The sequence below is a fragment of the Acinonyx jubatus genome, chromosome D1 (assembly GCF_027475565.1).
Source record: "Acinonyx jubatus isolate Ajub_Pintada_27869175 chromosome D1, VMU_Ajub_asm_v1.0, whole genome shotgun sequence".
In the NCBI taxonomy this organism is placed as follows: domain Eukaryota; kingdom Metazoa; phylum Chordata; class Mammalia; order Carnivora; family Felidae; genus Acinonyx; species Acinonyx jubatus.
Genome location: NC_069390.1, coordinates 33,795,577 through 33,815,655, shown reverse-complemented (window position 1 = coordinate 33,815,655; position 20,079 = coordinate 33,795,577). Strand labels below are relative to the sequence as shown.

Below are 20,079 nucleotides of genomic sequence, written 5' to 3'. Positions count from 1 at the left end.
ACTTGCAAAAGCAGAGGGGCTGGACGGAATGAGTTCTGACAGCCAGTGGGACTTAACATCTGGAATGTTATAAGTCAGCAGCTCTGCTTGGAGAGTGGGAGGGCGAGAGGACACCGGGAGGGAGAGTTGTTGAGCCCCAGAAACAGAGCTCAGCTCGGCAGAGAACAAAGACGCTGGCCAGCGACATCTACCTTGCCCATCCCCCAGCCGAAATCACAAAGGGAACCAGTTTCTGTCACCGGACTTGCTTGCACCACACAAACACCCAACGCTGTGCTTCTGTGGATCTGTCCCTCCGATGGGTCTGCCTGCCTGCCTCCCTCCCGGTGCTGCAAGGCCCCTCCCGCAGGGGACCAAGACAGCAAAGTGACTTCAGCCTGCCCCTCCCTCCCCTGTGCACCTTGGGGATCCACCCCAGCTAATACGCCAGATCCTATCAAAGCAGCACCACAAGCCTGGCAGTGTGCAAGTAGCCCAGACAGGGGCCACACCACTCCACAGTGAGTCCTGCCCCTGGGAGAGGGGAAGATAAGGTACACACCAGTCTCACTGTGGCCCTAGTGGTGGGCTGGGGGCAGACATCAGGTCTGACTGCAGCCCCACCCACCAACCCAAGTTATTCAAGACAGCACAGGGGAAGCACTCTGCAGTTCCGTACCACTCCAGGGACTATCCAAAATGATGAAACTGAAGAATTCCCATCAAAAGAAACTCCAGGAAATAGCAACAGCTAACGAACTGATCAAAAACGATGTAAACAATATAACAGAAAGTGAATTTAGAATAATAGTCATAAAATTAATCGTTAGGCTTGAAAAAAGTATAGAGGACAGCAGAGAATCTATTACTACAGAGATCAAGGGACTAAGGAACAGCCAGGAGGAGCTAAAAAATGCTATAAATGAGCTGCAAAATAAAATAGAGGCGATGACAGCTCGGATTGAAGAGGCAGAGAAGAGAATAGGTGAACTAGAAGATAAAATTATGGAAAAAGAAGAGCTGAGAAAAAGAGAGATAAAAAATATCCAGGAATATGGGGGAGGGGGGGGGATTACAGAACTAAGTGATGCACTAAAGAGAAATAATCTACACATAATTGGTATTCCAGAGGAGGAAGAGAGAGGGAAAGGTGCTGAAGGTGTACTTGAAGAAATAATAGCTGAAACTTCCCTGATCTGGGGAAGGAAAAAGGCATCCAAGAGGCACAGAGAACTCCCTTCAGACATAACTTGAATTGATCTTCTGCACGACATATCATAGTGAAACTGGCAAAATACAAGGATAAAGAGAAAATTCTGAAAGTAGTGAAGGATAAACGTGCTCTAACATATAAAGGGAGACTGATAAGACTCGTGATGGATCTCTCTACTGAAACTTGGCAGGCCAGAAAGGAATGGCAGGAAAGCTTCAATGTGATGAACAAAAAAAAATATGCAGCCGAGAATCCTTTATCCAGCAAGTCTGTCATTTAGAATAGAAGGAGAGATAAAAGTCTTCCCAAACAAACAAAAACTGAAGGAATTCATCACCACTAAACCAGCCCTACAAGAGATCCTAAGGGGATCCTGTGAGACAAAATACCAGAGACATTGCTACAAGCATGAAACCTACAGACATCACAATGACTCTAAACCCATATCTTTCTATAATAACACTGAATGTAAATGGACTAAATGCACCAACCAAAAGACATAGGGTATCAGAATGGATAAAAAAACAAGACCCATCTATTTGCTGTCTACAAGAGACTCATTTTAGACCTGAGGACACCTTCAGATTGAAAGTGAGGGGATGGCGAACTATCTATCATGCTACTGGAAGTCAAAAGAAACCTGGAGTAGCCATACTTATATCAGACAAACTAGACTTTAAATTAAAGGCTGTAACAAGAGATGAAGAAGGGCATCATATAATAATCACAGGGTCTATCCATCAGGAAGAGCTAACAATTACAAATGTCTATGCGCCAAATATGGGAGCCCCCAAATATATAAAACAATTAATCACAAACATAAGCAACCTTATTGATAAGAATGTAGTAATTGCAGGAGACTTTAATACCTCACTTACAGCAATGGATAGATCATGTAGACACAGGATCAGTAAAGAAACAAGGGCCCTGAATGATACATTGGATCAGATGGACTTGACAGGTATATTTAGAACTCTGCATCCCAAAGCAGCAGAATATACTTTCTTCTCGAGTGCACATGGAACATTCTCCAAGATAGATCACATACTGGGTCACAAAACAGCCCTTCATAAGTATACAAGAATTGAGATCATACCATGCATACTTTCAGACCACAATGCTATGAAACTTGAAATCAACCACAGGAAAAAGTCTGGAAAACCTCCAAAAGCATGGAGGTTAAAGAACACCCTACTAAAGAATGAATGAGTCAACCAGGCAACTAGAGAAGAAATTAAAAAATATGTGGAAACAAATGAAAATGAAAATACAACAATCCAAACGCTTTGGGATGCAGCGAAGGCAGTCCTGAGGGGAAAATACATTGCAATCCAGGCCTATCTCAAGAAACAAGAAAAATCCCAAATACAAAATCTAACAGCACACCTAAAGGAAATAGAAGCAGAACAGCAAAGGCAGCCTAAACCCAGCAGAAGAAGAGAAATAATAAAGATCAGAGCAGAAATAAACAATATAGAATCTAAAAGAACTGTAGAGCAGATCAATGGAACCAAGAGTTGTTTTTTTTTGAAAAAATAAACAAAATTGATAAACCTCTAGCCAGGCTTCTCAAGAAGAAAAGGGAGATGACCCAAATAGATAAAATCATGAATGAAAATGGAATTATTACAACCAATCCCTCAGAAATGCAAGCAATTATCAGGGAATACTATGAAAAATGATATGCCAACAAACTGGACAACCTGGAAGAAATGGAAAAATTCCTAAGCACCCACATACTTCCAAAACTCAAACAGGAAGAAATAGAAAACTTAAACAGACCCATAACCAGCAAAGAAATTGAATCAGGCATCAAGAATCTCCCAACAATTATGAGTCCAGGACCAGATGGCTTCCCCGGGGAATTCTACCAGACATTTAAAGCAGAGATAATACCTATCCTTCTCAAGTTGTTCCAAAAAATAGAAAGGGAAGGAAAACTTCCAGACTCATTCTATGAAGCCAGCATTAGTTTGTTTCCTAAACCAGACAAAGACCCAGCAAATAAAGAGAATTACAGGCCAATATCCCTGATGAATATGGATGCAAAACTTCTCAATAAGATACTAGCAAATTGAATTCAACAGCATATAAAAAGAATTATTCACCATGACCAAGTGGGATTCATTCCTGTGCTGTAGGGCTGGTTCAACATTTGCAAATCAACCAATGTGATACATCACATTAATAAAAGAAAAGATAAGAACCATAGGATCCTGTCAATCGATGCAGAAAAAGCATTTGACAAAATTCAGCATCCTTTCTTAATAAAAACCCTCGAGAAAGTCGGGATAGAAGGAAATAACATCATAAAAGCCATTTATGAAAAGACCACAGCTAATATCATCCTCAATGGGGAAAAGCTGAGAGCTTTCCCCCTGAGATCAGGAACATGACAGGGATGTCCACTCTCATTGCTGTTGTTTAACATAGTGTTGGAAGTGCTAAGTGCTAGCTTCAGCAATCAAACAACAAAAGGAAATCAAAGGCATCAAAATTGGCAAAGATGAATTCAAGTTTTCACTTTTTGCAGATGACATGATATTATACATGGAAAACCCAATAGACTCCACCGAAAGTCTGCTAGAACTGATACATGAATTCAACAAAGTCGCAGGATACAAAATCGATGTACAGAAATCAGTTGCATTCTTATACACTAATAATGAAGCAATAGAAAAACAAATAAAGAAACTGATCCCATTCACAATTGCACCAAGAAGCATAAAATATCTAGGAATAAACCTAACCAAAGATGTAAAAGATCTGTATGCTGAAAACTATAGAAAGCTTATGAAGGAAATTGAATAAGATATAAAGAAATGGAAAAACATTCTGTGCTCATGGATTGAAGAGCAAATATTGTTAAAATGTCAATACTACCCAAAGCTATCTACACATTCAATGCAATCCCAATCAAAATCGCACCAGCATTCTTCTCGAAACTAGAACAAGCAATCCTAAAATTCATAGGGAACCACAAAAGGCCCCAAATAGCCAAAGTAATTTTGAAGAAGACCAAAGTGGGAGGCATCACAATCCCAGACTTTAGCCTCTACTACAAAGCTGTAATCATCAAGACAGCATGGTATTGGCACAAAAACAGACACATAGACCAATGGAATAGAATAGAGACTCCAGAATTGGACCCACAAACGTATGGCCAACTAATCTTTGACAAAGCAGGAAAGAATATCCAATGGAAAAATGTCTCTTTAACAAATGGTGCTGGGAGAACTGGACAGCAACATGCAGAAGGATGAAACTAGACCACTTTCTTATACCATTCACAAAAATAAACTCAAAATGGATAAAAGACCTGAATGTGAGACAGGAAACCATCAAAACCCTAGAGGAGAGAACAAGAAAAAACCTCTCTGACCTCAGCTGTAGCAATTTCTTACCTGACACATCCCCACAGGCAAGGGAATTAAAAGCAAAAATGAACTATTGGAACCTCATGAAGATAAAAAGCTTCTGCACTGCAAAGGAAACAATCAACAAAACTAAAAGGCAACCAACCGAATGGGAAAAGATATTTGCAAATGGCATATCGGACAAAGGGCTAGTATCCAAAATCTATAAAGAGCTCACCAAATTCCACACCTGAAAAACAAATAATACAGTGAATAAATGGGCAGAAAACATGAATAGACACTTCTCTAAAGAAGACATCCAGATGGCCAACAGGCACATGAAAAGATGCTCAACATCACTCCTCATCAGGGAAATACAAATCAAAACCACACTCAGATATCACCTCAGGCCAGTCAGAGTGGCTAAAATGAACAAATCAGGAGACTATCGATGCTGGCGAGGATGTGGAGAAAAGGGAACCCTCTTGCTCTGTTGGTGGGAATGCAAATTGGTGCAGCCGCTCTGGAAAACAGTGTGGAGGTTCCTCAGAAAATTAAAAATAGATCTACTCTATGACCCAGCAATAGCACTGCTAGGAATTTACCCAAGGGGTACAGGAGTGCTGATCCATAGGGGCACTTGTACCCCAAAGTTTATAGTAGCAACACTTTCAACAATAGCCAAATTATGGAAAGAGCCTAAATGTCCATCAACTGATGAATGGATAAAGAAATTGCGGTTTATATACACAATGGAATACTACATGGCAATGAGAAAGAATGAAATGTGGCCTTTTGTTGCAACGTGGATGGAACTGGAGAGTGTTATGCTAAGTGAAATAAGTAATACACAGAAAACCAGATACCATATGTTTTCACTCTTGTATGGATTCTGAGAAACTTAACAGAAGACCATGGGGGAGGGGAAGGGAAAAAAAAAGGTTAGAGAGGAAGGGAGCCAAAACATAAGAGACTCTTAAAAACTGAGGGTTGATGGGGGGGTGGGAGGGAGGGGAAGGTGGATGATGGGCATTGAGGAGGGCACCTGTTGGGATGAGCACTGGGTGTTGTATGGAAACCAATTTGATGATAAATTTGATATTAAAAAAAAAGAAATATCAGCTTTTACTTTCCTTTGTTTTAGCTTTGAAATACATTCCCTTCATTTCTGCCATGATAAGCCTCCCTGTTTTAAGACCTTTCACTTCATGTTCTGCACATACTGGAAGGTTGATCTTTGATCAGATCCCTTACCTATGCCAAATGATTAAATGTCCATAGGACATATTTAAACTTATTGATGTGCTCTAAAGACAATCTGCTAAAATGGTGCCATTTTATTTTATTTTTCCAACTAGATCATCTATTAGCCAGCCCCAATTTTCCATTTCAGTTACAGTGGTATACTCTTCCCAGAATCTGTGATATGTTAGCATTTGTTTTTGCACATACTTTTGCTCTATCCTTGAAATGTTCTCCTCTTTTTTTTTTTCTTTTCTCAAGCCTTCTCATTTTTTAGTGCTTAAGTTGAAGAAGATGTTCTTAGCAACTGCACTCCTAGCAGTGTCAAAGCAAGCAAGGAATAGGAGTTAGGAAATGAGGTCATTTAGAGACACGTCCCAAACCTGTTCATTCAGCAAGCAGTTATTGGGATTGCTCCATCTGATAATAATTGAGCTAGATTTGGATACAGGACATGAGAAAAGTATAGACATGTCCGTCCTCCAAGAATTCATAGTCTGGCAGAGGAGACCACTACACAGCACACAGTTAAATATCCTATGCGATATCTGAAAGGATGTTTTGTACAGATAGAGGGATATATGCAAATAGAAGGGCAGAGCCAACTTTTAGTAGGCGAGAGCATTTGAGCTGAATCATGAAAGATCTAGAAACATAAGGTAGGAGAAAAAAAAGAGAGAATGTGCTGAAAAAGAGACATGTTCAGGGATCTGCCAGCAGTTCAACACAACTGATGTATCTAAGGAGAGCAATAGGAGACAGGAGGGAGAAAGGGACAAGAGGAAATCTTAGATGTGAGAGACATTTGGATAAGTAGAAGTCACGTAAGCCAACCTTTGTGGCCAACATGTGGCCACATGCCACATGTGGCCTTTTCCCTATCTCTTGTCTGGTCTGAAACAAAAGCAAGTAAGCCAGCCTTTGTGGCCAACATGTGGCCACTGCCAACATGTGGCCTTTTCCCTATCTCTTGTCTGGTCTGAAACAAAAGCATATTATGATCAGTATATTTGCACCTGTTTGCAAATGGCTGATAGTTACAGATAGTCTTGATATAGGACATATTATTTTTGTGTCTAAAAATCCTCTAATGGGCGAAAATCAGAACCAAAAGGATAATCATAAAGATTTAAGAATTTCAATTACATAATGTGATTTCGTCTTCTCCTTTTTCCCTCCATGCTCTTTCTACCAATTTTTTAAACCTCTTCATTGTTTGCCATCCTTTCTTTAATTTCTTGTGTAATCAATAAATCAGAGGTATATCATTACCACTTGAAGAAAGAAATTTAGAAGATCTTTATGAATGTTATAAACTAAAAGATAAGTTTTAAATGCCATTTTGAGGGGTGTCTGGGTGGCTCAGTGGTTTAAATGTCCGACTTCAGCTCAGGTCATGATCTCGTAGTTAGTGAGTTAGATCCCTGCATTGGGCTCTGTGCTGACAGCTCAGAGCCTGGAGCCTGCTTCAGATTCTGGGTCTCCCTCACTCTCTGCTCCTCCCCCACTTGTTCTCTCTTTCTCTCTCTCAAAAGTAAAGAAAAACATTTAAAAAATTGAAATGCAATTTTGAGATTTTGTTATACAATTTTATGTTGTTCTTTTCTAAAATTATTTAAGATAATTATTTTTTCACTCTAAGACAGTAATATATATCTATGACAATTTCTGGATAATACTTAAGTTTGAACTTGTATGTTTTAAAAACTCTAGATTAATAAGAAAGGGTGAATGACAATATTAAATACTAAGCCTTTTGAGCATTTGTAACTTTTTCTCATTTAAATCTATAAAATCCTGAAAGGTAGGAATTAAGTTCATTGTATAAATGAAGAAACTAACCATCAGAGCTATTAAATAATTGGCCATTGCTTCATTGTTTTATGTTACAAAATGTCAGTGTTACCTCAACCATTTCTATTGACAAATTCCAGTGTGTTTCCCTTAAACTAAGGCTAATTAAAAAGTGCTGGTTGGAGAGCCAAGGATGATAAACTTTATAATGGACTAGCTTATACCTGAAATAATCACACTGACAATCATAAAACCCTTTCCAAGTTTTAATTAAGTAGCATTCTTGTGAAACTGATAGTTTTCATTGCTTGGACTTACTCAGACTCATTTGATTTCATGTTTGTCTTTTTTGTTTTGCTTTTATTTTTGTTTTTGAAATGACACTGGACTGAATCCAGAATAAAGAACAGTTCAGTAAGGGAAGAAAATCATTTTCTGTGTAGAATCTACCAATTCATGATGATGAGCTTCATAAACAACCACTGAAAATGTTATTTTCAGATTCACCATGATACAAATGGCAAAACAGAGGCACAAAAGGTTAATTAATAAATGTATGTGAATAGTAATTAGTAAATGTACTGGTGGGAATCAAATCCATTTGATACAATATCAAACATTCTTGTTTGCCCAAATAACCATGCTTTTACAACCACAATATTATGAAAATAATCTTATCTTAAATGATACTAAGAGAAAATTTGTGACTCATATTCTCTTAGACGCTTTAGTGTATTTTTCTGGTCAGGCTATGATTTTTGCTGAATAAATTCTAAAAATAGACCCCCCCTAAAAGAAAATATATATGACTTTACAGTGAACCCCACAGACCAGCGTATGAACATAGTCTTATGAATTGCTAAGATCTGTCCTGCACAAAGATTTCATATTAGCTAAGAAAATCTTCTAAAAAATATATCTAAAATAAAACTGAACTGTACCAGACAACCATCATTATCAGGCTCTTCCCACAATATCTTTTAGTAAAATATAAGTCTTGAGAATATGTGTCTTTTACTTTCATTCTTTTATTTTTCTTTACAGGCAAACTCCTCATCTTCTTTTCTTTTTTCTTTTCTACTTTTTTTCTTTTCCTTTTCTTTCCTTTTCTTTTCTTTTCTTTTTGTCTTTTAATTCCAGTATAGTTAACATACAGTGTTTTATTAGTTTCAGGTGTACAATATAGTGATTCAACAATTCTATACATTACTCAGTGCTCATCACAGTAAGTTTACTCTTAACCCCCTTCACCTATTTCCCATCTTCCCCCTCACCTCCCCTCTCCTAACTATCAATTTGTTTTCTGCAGTTAAGAGTATGTTTTTTGGTTTGTCTCTCTCTCTTTTTTTTTATTTGTTCACTTGTTTTGTTTCTTAAATTTCACATATAAGTGAAATCATATGGTATTTGTCTTTCTCTGAATGACTTGTTTCACTTAGCATTATATTCTCTAGCTCCATCCATGTTTTTGTAAATGGCAAGATTTCATTCTTTTTTATAGCTAAGTAGGATTCCATTGTATATATATGCCAATATACATAAGTAATATTCCATTGTATAAATTTGCATCTTCTTTATCCATTCATCTATCAGTGGACACTTGGGTTGCTTCCATAATTTGGCTATTGTAAATAATGCTGGAATAAACACAGGAGTGTATATATTTTTTTTCAAATTAGTGTTTTTCTGTTATTTGGGTAAATACCCAGTAGTGGAATTACTGGATCAATGGTAATTCTTTTCTTTTCTTTTTTTTCTTTCTTTCTTTCTTTCTTTTTTTTTTTTTTTTTTTTTTTTTTTTTTTTTGAGGAACTCCATACTGTTTTCCATACTGGCTGCACCAGTTTGAATTCCCACAAATTTGTGCATGAGGATTCATTTTTCTCCAAATACTCACAACATTTGTTGTTGCTGTGTTTTTGATTTTAGCCATTTTGACAGGTGTAAATTGATATTTCGTTGTGGTTTTGATTTGCATTTCTCCAGTGATTAGTGATGCTGAGCATCTTTTCATGTGTCTGTTGTATATATTAATTATGTGTTTTTATGACATAAGAAGAGGAATAAAGGCACATATATACATACATACTTCAGATTGTAACAAAAAAAGAAAAGGCTAGCTGAACATGCATAATATATCTTTAGTCCTGTAAAGATTTTCATGGATTTTGGAGGAAGTTGTTGTAAGTCATCCGATTTTTAAGGGTTAACTTTTTGTGTTTTGTTTTATTTACATTTTTGTGGGGCTGACGAATATTATATATTTGAAAAAACAGAAAATATGGATTTGATCTCTAAGCTGACATATTTAAATGCATGCTGCTCAAATGAAATATAATTTACAAAAAAAAAATTTTCTTTATTTAACAGGAATGGCCAAATCTACTAAAAAGAAGAGAAAATATGCCATATTTCAATTTTATGGTACAGTATTTCTTGACTGTGCTCTGACTAGAGTAAAATATGATTCTTTAGAGATGCCTAAAAAAATCTACAATTTTTTTTCAGGATTTTTATTCACTTTATTTTTGGTAAACATGAAATGATTGACCTTTGTTTGACTTTAAATGCCGAGACCCATAATTTATAAAGTCCTACAAACAGATCTGTAAGCCATAGAAATCCATTAAAAATACATTTAAAATGGATTTCTTTCAAGGGAAACATTAGGAACTCTCCCTTACTTCCTGTCTTGGAACAGAAGTAGGACTTAATATTTTTTCTCTAAAGTCATATTTTAAGTCAGAGGTCAGATTTTTTCCCCAATATAACTTTGGAGGTCAGGTCTCAGGATATTGGATAAATGTTCTAGAATGGCAGATTTCAATTTGATATGGGGGAGGGGGCTTTCTGACATCTAATCCAATACTTGAGGATTAAGAAATAATGAGGGAATTGATACATGAAATTATAATAAACCTTTAAACACTTCCCTTCTCCTCTCCTTCTTAGCTAAATAACTTTAGGACTAAATAAATCTTGCTTTTAATTCTGGTTTTGTTGCTTTCTAAATGCATGACTGTGGATGAGTGGGTTAACCTCTCAGAGGCTGTGTTCTCTGTAATTTGTAAATGGGAGCAACAATGTTTTCTTCGGTGGCTTGGGGGAGAGTGAAATACATAACATACATGCAGTGTTTAACACTGTTTGTGACCAAATACAGGTGCTCTGCACAAACAGTTGCCTGATTTATAAGTGTGTATTTGTGTGTGAGCAAACAAGTGACCCTCACGTGGCTGCATTTAAAAGCCTGATCCAACAAAAGCACCTAACACAGGTATTGTGCATGTACCCCAAATCATGCCACACTTCTTTGCCCTCAAATACTGCTAATGAAAAGAACTGTCCAAGGATATTGCCAACCATGCGGACGCCTAGACCGACCTCAGAAATTTTGATTAGGAAGATCAGGGAAGGAATCTAGGAATTAAAATTTTAGCAACTCTCCCTAGGTGAGTCTGAGAAAAGTGGTCTGTCAAGAAACTCTGGCTTCACTTTTACAGGTGAACTTGATATTTGTGTAACGTTGAGCTCTTTCCAAAAATAATGCAAGGTTTTCATCTGAAATGAGGGTGTCTACATACAGACTATTTTAGTGTGGTCATGCTTATATTCAAAGAGGGACCAGTTTCCCAATGAATAAGATCCCATAAAATGGATATCCCTTCAGGGGTCGTATTTTAGAAATATTTATTTTTATAGATATGTAAATATATTATAATATATAGATATATAAATATATTATTTTATACTTATAGTCTATTTAGTAATAGACTGGCCATTATTTTCAGTTAGAACAGCACTTTCCACTCTGTTCTATTTGTTAGGATTACATCTGGTTAGAACACGTTTTCAGGAGCCAATTTAGTTTGTTTGAAGCGTGTCCCACCTCTCTCCTGTAAAGATAAAATTGGTTAACCTGGCTTCCCACCCCTTTCCTTCTTGTAGAGGTCATCCCCATCAAAATGACACTCTTCTCCTCTCTGGGTTTCATTACCTTTGGGCTTTGATGGGCATAATTGGTCACCTAGGCTTCAAAGTGACTTAACTGATATTTCATATCTGTCACTTGATTGACCTCTCCTTTTACAGCAATGGGCTCTCGCTAACCTCTGCTGAGGTCACCTTTGCTGCTCAATCATGCTCTGAATTGAAGCAGCCCTGTGCTAGCTGGTCCCAACACGAAGTAAGCTTGCCCTCTAGTGGCCACCGGTTATATTGCACTGCAGGGGTTTTGTTTCTGCCTTTGCTGGGGGTTGGGGAGGCCTGGAGGCCAATTTAAGCCAGAAATCACTTCATCCACACAAAAAATAGGTATCTTTCAGTTTCCCCAAATAATAATGTTCTTAGTGTGAGGATTTTTCTCATGGTATTATTTTGGATGAGCTGACATGAATAGCCTTTCAATAAAACTAAGCAGTTATTAAGGAATGCGTTAAGAGTATGTATGTTTACTAAAAAGCTGTTCTCCATCATATAAATGGAGGAACGAGCATCTGGCAAGGAGAAGGAACTCCCCGTGCTATGTCTAGACTTTAATGTAGATTTCTATCATAAAATGTCTTACTATGGCTGATATTAAGTAATACATTTTGACTCCCAAGATGTTTGAATTCTCATCATTTCCCTGCTCTTAAAAATCTTTCATTGGATCCTTATTGCCAATAAGTTAAAATATAAACTTATGAGAAAAAGATAAATAAGGCTTTCACAATTTGGGCCAAAGCAGTCTTTTTAATCTTTTGCTACTCCTCATTTCAGATCCTGAGATTCTAACCAAATCAAACTACATGTACAAATTACATCCAATCATACTTCTGTCCTTTTTCCCCCATGTTGTTGCTTCTACTTTATATACTTTTATTCCCTTCTTCCTTCCTTTCCTCCTTCAGAGAGTTCTATAAATCCAGAATCTCTTTATTACCTATCTATCATCTATCTATCTATCTATCTATCTATCCATCTAGAGAGCATGAGCAGGAAAGGTGCAGAAGGAGAGAGAGAGATAATCCCAAACAGGTCCCACGCTTAACACAGAGCCCAACATGGGGCTCAATCCCATGATTGTGAGATCATGACCTGAGCCCAAATCAAGAGCTTAACCCACTGAGCCACCAAGTGCCACCAGTATCCCTTCTTTGTGATGTAAATGTTATCTTCTCTGTAAAGGTTCCCTGATTTTTCCTTCTCCCTGATTATGCCTTGAATATTGTACTGCATCATCACTGAATGTACTAGAGTGAGTTTTTGAGGGTCTTAAAACCTGGGAGTGTGCCTGTGATCTAAACTGTACTTGGGTAAAACACTCATCAATAAAAAATTTATTTAATATATAAATAAGCTCTACTGTGTGTCTAATTATAAACTGGTGGACATACTCTGAACTTAATTCTACCAATGGCTTTCTTTCTAAGACATTGTTGGTGGTGTTTGTCATTTTTTCAGCTCAGTGTCCATTCCCCACCATTGTAGTAATGACTCTCGGATTCTCTTTCCAGTGATGTTGACTCCATCTAGTTCTGCTTCCATTCAGGAGCATATGATTTAGATCTGACTAATGAGAGCAACACATTCTTCTGGCTTGGTGACTGACTCAAAGATGGACAACATTGGGACCTTTGCTAATTCTCATGGAAAAGAGACTCATACTTTTCTACTATGAATCTTGAAAAATGTGAGGAATGGAAATTCTACCACTATCTTTTTACCATATGAAGCCAACATTATGATAATAGAGCACAGAGACAGAAAATTGGGGGTTGATGATATGGCTGAGAATATAAATTAAGTCAAGACTCAATAAAGTGTATTTTGGAATGTGATCCAGTTAAGATTGAGTTTTTTGCCTTTATGGAGCCTAAACAGTCATAACTGATCACATATATTTTACTATTTATCCTTACTCAGAACTCTTTATTCTTACTTAACTCAGCTCAAGCAGCAAGAAAACAAACATCCATCAATAAATAGTTCCCAATTATTTGGCATAAAAATACGATGGTTGGTTTGGACCCCAAAGGTACAAATTCTTAGATATTGCACTTTGCATCTGTGTCTCAGTATTCCCAGTGCTTTAAACTCCAATTATCCAAAGCAGTAATTTTATGGTTATCATGCTCTTTATTATCTGTCTTCCCTGTGTAATTCCCTACTTCTCTGTTAATGTTCTCTGCACCTTCCAAGCAACTTAGTTACATTTGAAATTTTGTTTCAGTGTTCTTCTGTATGAAGCCAAACTAAGACTAAGCCTCTCTGCATGTGTGTGTGTGTGTGTGTGTGTGTGTGTGTGTGTGAGAGAGAGAGAGAGAGAGAGAGAGAGAGAGAGAGGTGTATACTGTATCCTGGGATTTGTATATTAGGACCCTTTTATAACACAAGTTGCTAGGTAGACATCTTTAGTTTCATACACGTATAATCTACTTCTTAGAAATCGCATGGCCTCCATGGACTAGTTTAGAGAAACTCTAGTGTTCTGGAAACAGATAGCTTTGTGTGTAGGATGGAGGATGGTGGGAGAAATTGGAGGTAAAAGGAATGTCTTGTGACCACCATAGCAATGCAGGAGAGAGAAAATAAATGCTTCATCCATTGAGTCTCTAAGCCTTTCTTCGTATGGTCCAGTGGTGAGAGATATCATGCCTGGAAGCAGAGAACTTAAAGTTGCTTCACAATTTTGCCTAAGTCAGGTTTTTATAATTTTTATGATTATTATTTTATAACAATGAAAGTAATCTTGTGACACAACCAGTGCATATAAATGGATATCTTACCAGACAGCTGCTGCCTCTGTGAATTGTTTTTTGATGGTGGTGGTTTTTGTGGGTTTTTTTGTTCTAAGTTGTGGAATGAAAAGTTGTCATATAGATATGTAACTGTATGGAACTTTGCAAATCATATATCTGAAAAGGATTTCACATCCAGAATATACAAAAAACTTTCCTACAATGTGACAACCAAAAGGCAAAAAACCCAATGTTTAAAAATGGGCAAAGGATTTGAATGGAAATTCTTCAAAAAGGATATACAATGTTCAATAAGCACATGAAAAATACTCAGTATTATTAGTCTGTTTGCCGTGTTTGAGCTCTGAGTCAAATCAAATCATGGCAGCCTTGCAACTGGGGTCTTTCTTCCAGAGAGCCACCCAACAGGCCAGATGATGACAACTCTCTGGAAATATGCCTTTGAAAGGGCTCAAACCCCTTTCTGCTTCCTCCAGTGGCTGCCAGGTTGTTGATTTTCACCATGGTTGTGGACTGTTGTAGTTTAAGGTTAACATGGAGGTGGAGAATGGGATGAGAATAGAGTAAGCCAAAACATTGCAAAGTTTGATATTGGTGAGATTCAGCGATTTTTCTCAAATAAAGCCTCCTTGAATTGCTGTTAATCTTTGGTTTATTTCCAAACTTCTGCATAAGTTAATTCTGACAATGTTTTCCAGTTTTCTTGTTGCTTCTATGAAGGAGAGATTTGGGGGGGTGGGGTGGATGGGTATCTTTACTCCATCCCCAACTGTTACCTCTTATAGAACTATCGTATGCTATCAGAGTCAGGAAGCTACATTGGTACAGTGTGTGTGTGTGCATTCTAGGTCACATTGTCATATGTGCAAAATTGTGTAACCACTACTGAAATCAAGATACAGAACTATTATGTCATCACCAAGGTTTCTCTTATGCTACCTCTTTATGGTCACATCCACCCCAACCCCCTCTCTTCCACCATTTTTAAACTCCATGAACCATTTGTCCCCATTGCCCAGGAATTGTGTTTCTTTGCTACACTCAAGTATTGGTAAGGAGTATGACAGGCCTCTCCACAAATGCAATAATAGATACTAGAGTATAGCAACTGGGCCGCCAGTCATTCATGCTCCCTGGAGTCAGAATGGCTCATTTTCTTGGCTGCTGAAATCAGTAAGAACATCTGTCATTGTTTTATTCCTAGCAGTCGGTACATAGTAGTAATAATACTTCACTATGTATCAAATACTGAAGTACTATTCATACAGTGACTCAGTTTTTTTTTAATGTTTCTTTATTTATTTTGAGAGAGAGTGAGACAGTGCATGTGAACAGGCGTGGGGCAGAGAGAGGGATTGAATCCCAGGCAGGCTCCGCACTATCAGCACAGAGCCCAGTGCGGGGCTCAGTCCCACAAACTGTGAGATGAGGACCTGATCCAAGCTCCAGAGTCAGAGGCATAACTGACTGAGCCACCCAGGTGCCCCTCACTTAATTCTTATAGTAATCCTTTGAAATTATTAACATTAGTATCTTTAAGAAATAAAGATATAAAAGGCGAAGTAACAGTTATTAACTGAGACTGTCCAAAGCGTACCTCTGATGACTGAAAAAGACTTATTCCTCTTCACACTTACCTCCAAAAGATTATGGAAAACTTTCCTTTCAGAAACTAAAATTTTGCAAAGATATTCCAATCTGGAGTCATTATGTGGAGAAACCTTTTTTTTTTTAATCCCACTCAAGGAATTAAGGGTCACCAAAAACATGATGAAATCAAAATGTGTTGTCAGGAGAGCATGAAACATTTTTGTTTATCAAAAGGATGTGCAGAATTGGAAAACCCAAGGACTTGGTTATGTGCTGGTAAGTTCCTGAAAATACTGTTTGAAGAGACCTAGGCTTGCCCTTTGTCCTTCTATGGCCCCTGTTACAACTAGAGGGAGATAGTCTTTATAGTCTTGAGAGCAAGGTCTTCCTTAAGATCCTTGTCTCTTTTGGAAGATGCGTCCCCCAGCCCAGCTCACATGCGTCTTAAAACACATAGCTCATCAATAATAGAACCACCTAGATTAGCCATATCTGTATATCCTCCTATGCTAAAGAAAAAAAATGTGGAAACCATTATTCTGTACCTACACACTGTCTAATCTGTTTCAGAATTCATATTAGCAGCAGGGAGCTGTGAAGCAGGGCTAAGGGTGGCATTATTTTGGCTGTCAATGGAACTCTTTTTTCCCTGAATTTGACTTTGCTGTGATGTTATCAGCCCAAATTGCTGGGTGTTACACAAAAAATTTCTGAAACTCCTTGTTTTCAACTGAAAATATAGTTGAAAAGACTGTTCATGTGATAATGGAGTGAGACCCAGGAATCAGTCTGAACTGTGCTTTTCCTCAGCAAATAGGTTCCTGGGTTTTTGTTCTTTTTTCTTTAGTAGATTCTCTGATGTCTGTGTCTGTGTCTATCTTTTTTTGTTGATTGTTGGGAAACGCAGGGACAAATTTATTGCTGACTTCTAATAACGTTAGAGGACGCTAGGGGTGCCTGGGGGCTCAGTAGGTTAAACGTCCAACTTCAGCTCAGGTCATGATCTCACCGTTGGTGAGTTTGAGTCCTGCGTCAGGCTCTGTGCTGACAGCTTAGGGCCTGGAACCTGCTTCAAATTCTGTGTCTCCCTCTCTTTCTCTGCCCCTTCCCAGCTCATGCTCTGTCTCTCTCTCTTTCAAAAATAAACATTAAAAAAAATTTTTTTTTTAAATTAGAGGACTCTATAGCCAGCATTCTGAATATTAATTTCACTTTTGAATTCATCCTTTCCCTGTAATATTTTCCTTGTATTCCATTTCTTCTCTACTTTTAAAACCGTAACATGTATATTTATTCCTTTCTTTAAAAAGATTACTTTTTTTAATTAAGAAATTTGTTATTTTTAGCATTATGTAGGTCACTTTGTGGCATTAAAAAAAAAAGTCGATTAACATGACTAGATAAAGTTGAAAACAGAAGAATATATCTCCAGTCTATCCATCCACTTAAAAAATAATACTATGGGGGCACCTGGGTGGCTCAGTCAGTTACGTGGTGGACTTTGGCTCAGGTCATGATCTAATGGCTCATGGGTTCGAGCCCTGTGTCAGGCTCTGTGCTGAGGGTGCAGAGCCTGCTTGAGATTTTCACTCTGTTGTCTCTCTCTCTGCCCCTCCCCTACTGGTGCCTTCTCTGTCAAAATAAAAACGTTAATTTTTAAAAAAATGAATAAAAATTAATTAAAAAGCAAAGACAATTCTTATGTATCACTTCAACAATGCATCAGAGGAAAATTCAGGTTTCATGAAGCCCCACTAGTCTTTAATTTGGAGGGACTTTTGAAAAAGAATACAATGTTACAAGTATAGAACTGGAAAGTAAATGAGAAAATAAATCAAAAGCACATTATAACTTTTTAAAAGGTCACAGAACCCACACACATCACAAAAGCCAGAAAAATAACATATATCCTAAGTCACCACCTGTCACAACTCTATAATCACTTTTCTTGCATTTTGACTCCACACTCTTTGAATATTTTTAATGCATTTTTATAACATTCTCTACAGAAGAAAATTTGAAAGGCAACTAACTCCTTGCTTCCTCCAAATGGTTGACTAAATGTTTTGAATTATGTTTTTAAAATTTTTGTTTGTTTCACTGTCATGTCACTGCATTTTCCCATGTAAGAAACAATGCTTTTCATGCACCAGTCTGTTAGTATAATTTTATCTTAAAAAAAATTTTTAAGTATATATGACAATGTGAGCATAAATGTGGGATCCATTTCTTGGTCTTAGAAGTGCCAGGGAAAACAAGGGATCTTGGCGCTTAAGATTTATTAACTTCACTGTAAATCCGTTCTGTAAGTAAGGACAGAAGCACTGTGCCTTTACTCAATTGCGTAAAGCATTTAACAATTAGTTCAATCTAAAAAAGAAAAAAAAAAGTAAATGCTCTTCAAATTGAGAACAGCTCAATGACTTCCTGGAAAGAGAAAAGAATTGGCATTTAGAGAGGGCCTACTTGGTCTGACCTATGCTGAGTAATTTTATAAAAATGATCATCTACAAATCTGTTCAATAAATTCTCAGAAGCACCAATTGTCTAGCATACTAGGAATCTCATTGGCAACGAGGCAGACCTGGTACCTTAACTTTTAATGGGGGAAGACAGATAACGAACAATTGAACAGATAACTATAGATTGTGATGAGTGCTCTTCTGAAGGAAACAAATAGGGTGCTGTGAGAAAGAAAATGGAGAGATTGGGATGCCAAATTTAGATACAGAAAATTTCCACAGTGCTACTTAAGCTGAGACTGCAAGATGAAATGGAACAAGATACGAGAAAAATGAGAAAACTGTGGCCAGAGGGTGGGATCAGTTTGTGCAAAGACCATGAGACTGTGACCCACGTGGAACAATGTAGAGAAAAGCTCTGTGCCGAACTGAGGGGATGGGTGGATGGTTTGATGTAACATAGGTGGCACAGACCTCAGATCATGCAGTTCTGGAGGCCAGGGCAAGGAGGAGTGTAAGTGCAGCCAGTAGTGAGCATTTAAGGGCTGGTTCTCAGGTTGACATGACACAGCCTCCATTCAGTCTCCTGTGTGCAGTATGGAGCATATGAAGACATTGCAGTGAAATGGGGAAGGAAGTCAGGAGGCTTTTCTGACAGTAAGGGTCAGAGGGCATGGTGGCTTGCACCAGGTAATTGGTTGCAGATGGAGGGGAGCGACTTAAATGGTAATTGCTGATGAGCAGAATGAGGCAAAGTACAGGAAAAAGAGGATTCTAATTTGATTCCCTGGTGTCACATATTTTTACTGATGTGGAGAAAGACTGGGGAGAAACAGATTTCATGTAATCCTTAAAGCAACCCTACAAGGTGACTGTTTTCATACTCACTCTATGTATATGAAAGTGGGTAATAAGAGGACTTTAACTGCCCTCCTCTCCTTCGGTTCAGAAATAGAAAAATATATATCAAAAATTTCCTGGACTTACTTATTGCCCTAATAAATGCACATATGGAATACTGGTCTTCCTTGCTCCCACTAAGTTTTTGAATTTGGGGCCTAGTTGGTCTGCAGGTATGGTTAGCATTCAAGAGCCTCTGTCTGCAAGCCTGAATTCAGAGCTATTCTGTTAGAATCATCTTGCCTTCAGAATTTCCACTAGAGGGAGCCAGCACAATGTGTTTTGTTTTCGCTTCACTGCGTTGTTTTTGGTAACTTGTAAATTTAGTACCTACTGGCTGCCCATAGACTTAATCTTAATAAAGTTCACTTTGTTATCTTTTAGAAAACCGTATGCATATTTCGCACAAGATCCTAGAGTCTTCATACAAAGCCTTTTGGAAGGATAAAATGTAGGAAGTTAAGGAAACGTAGGAAGTAGGAAAAAAAGAAATTTTTTTTTTAAAGCTACTTTTTTGTTGCTGTTATTTAAAGGTTTATTTATTTTTGAGACACAGCACAAGCAGGGGAAGGGCAGAAAGAAAGGAGGACACAGAACCCAAAGCAGGCTTCAGGCTCTGACCTGTCAACACAGAGTCCGGTGCAGGACTAGAGCTCATTAACTGTGAGATCCCGACCTGAGCCAAAGTTGGACACTTAACTGACTCAGCCACCCAGGTGCCCCAAAAAGAAACTCTTATTTGTATTATCGGCAACAAAACATCTGATTTAAACTGTGGTGGAGGAAAAATCTGAAAATAT

At 37.8% G+C, this 20,079-nt stretch overlaps 1 protein-coding gene across 2 annotated transcripts in view; it reads left to right on the top strand.

Annotated features, from left to right (window-relative positions):
* The window catches only part of ANO3 (anoctamin 3), a 415,273-nt gene that overhangs the window by 82,133 nt on the left and 313,061 nt on the right, over window positions 1-20,079 (top strand). Inside the window, exon 1 of one of the 2 annotated variants that reach the window (XM_053203366.1) lies at window positions 9,985-10,008. The exons of the other annotated variant lie outside the window; for it this stretch is intronic. The gene's annotated coding sequence lies outside the window, so the exon portion shown is untranslated. Of the gene's footprint in view, window positions 1-9,984; window positions 10,009-20,079 lie in introns of those variants that run through there. 2 annotated transcript variants of the gene reach the window in all.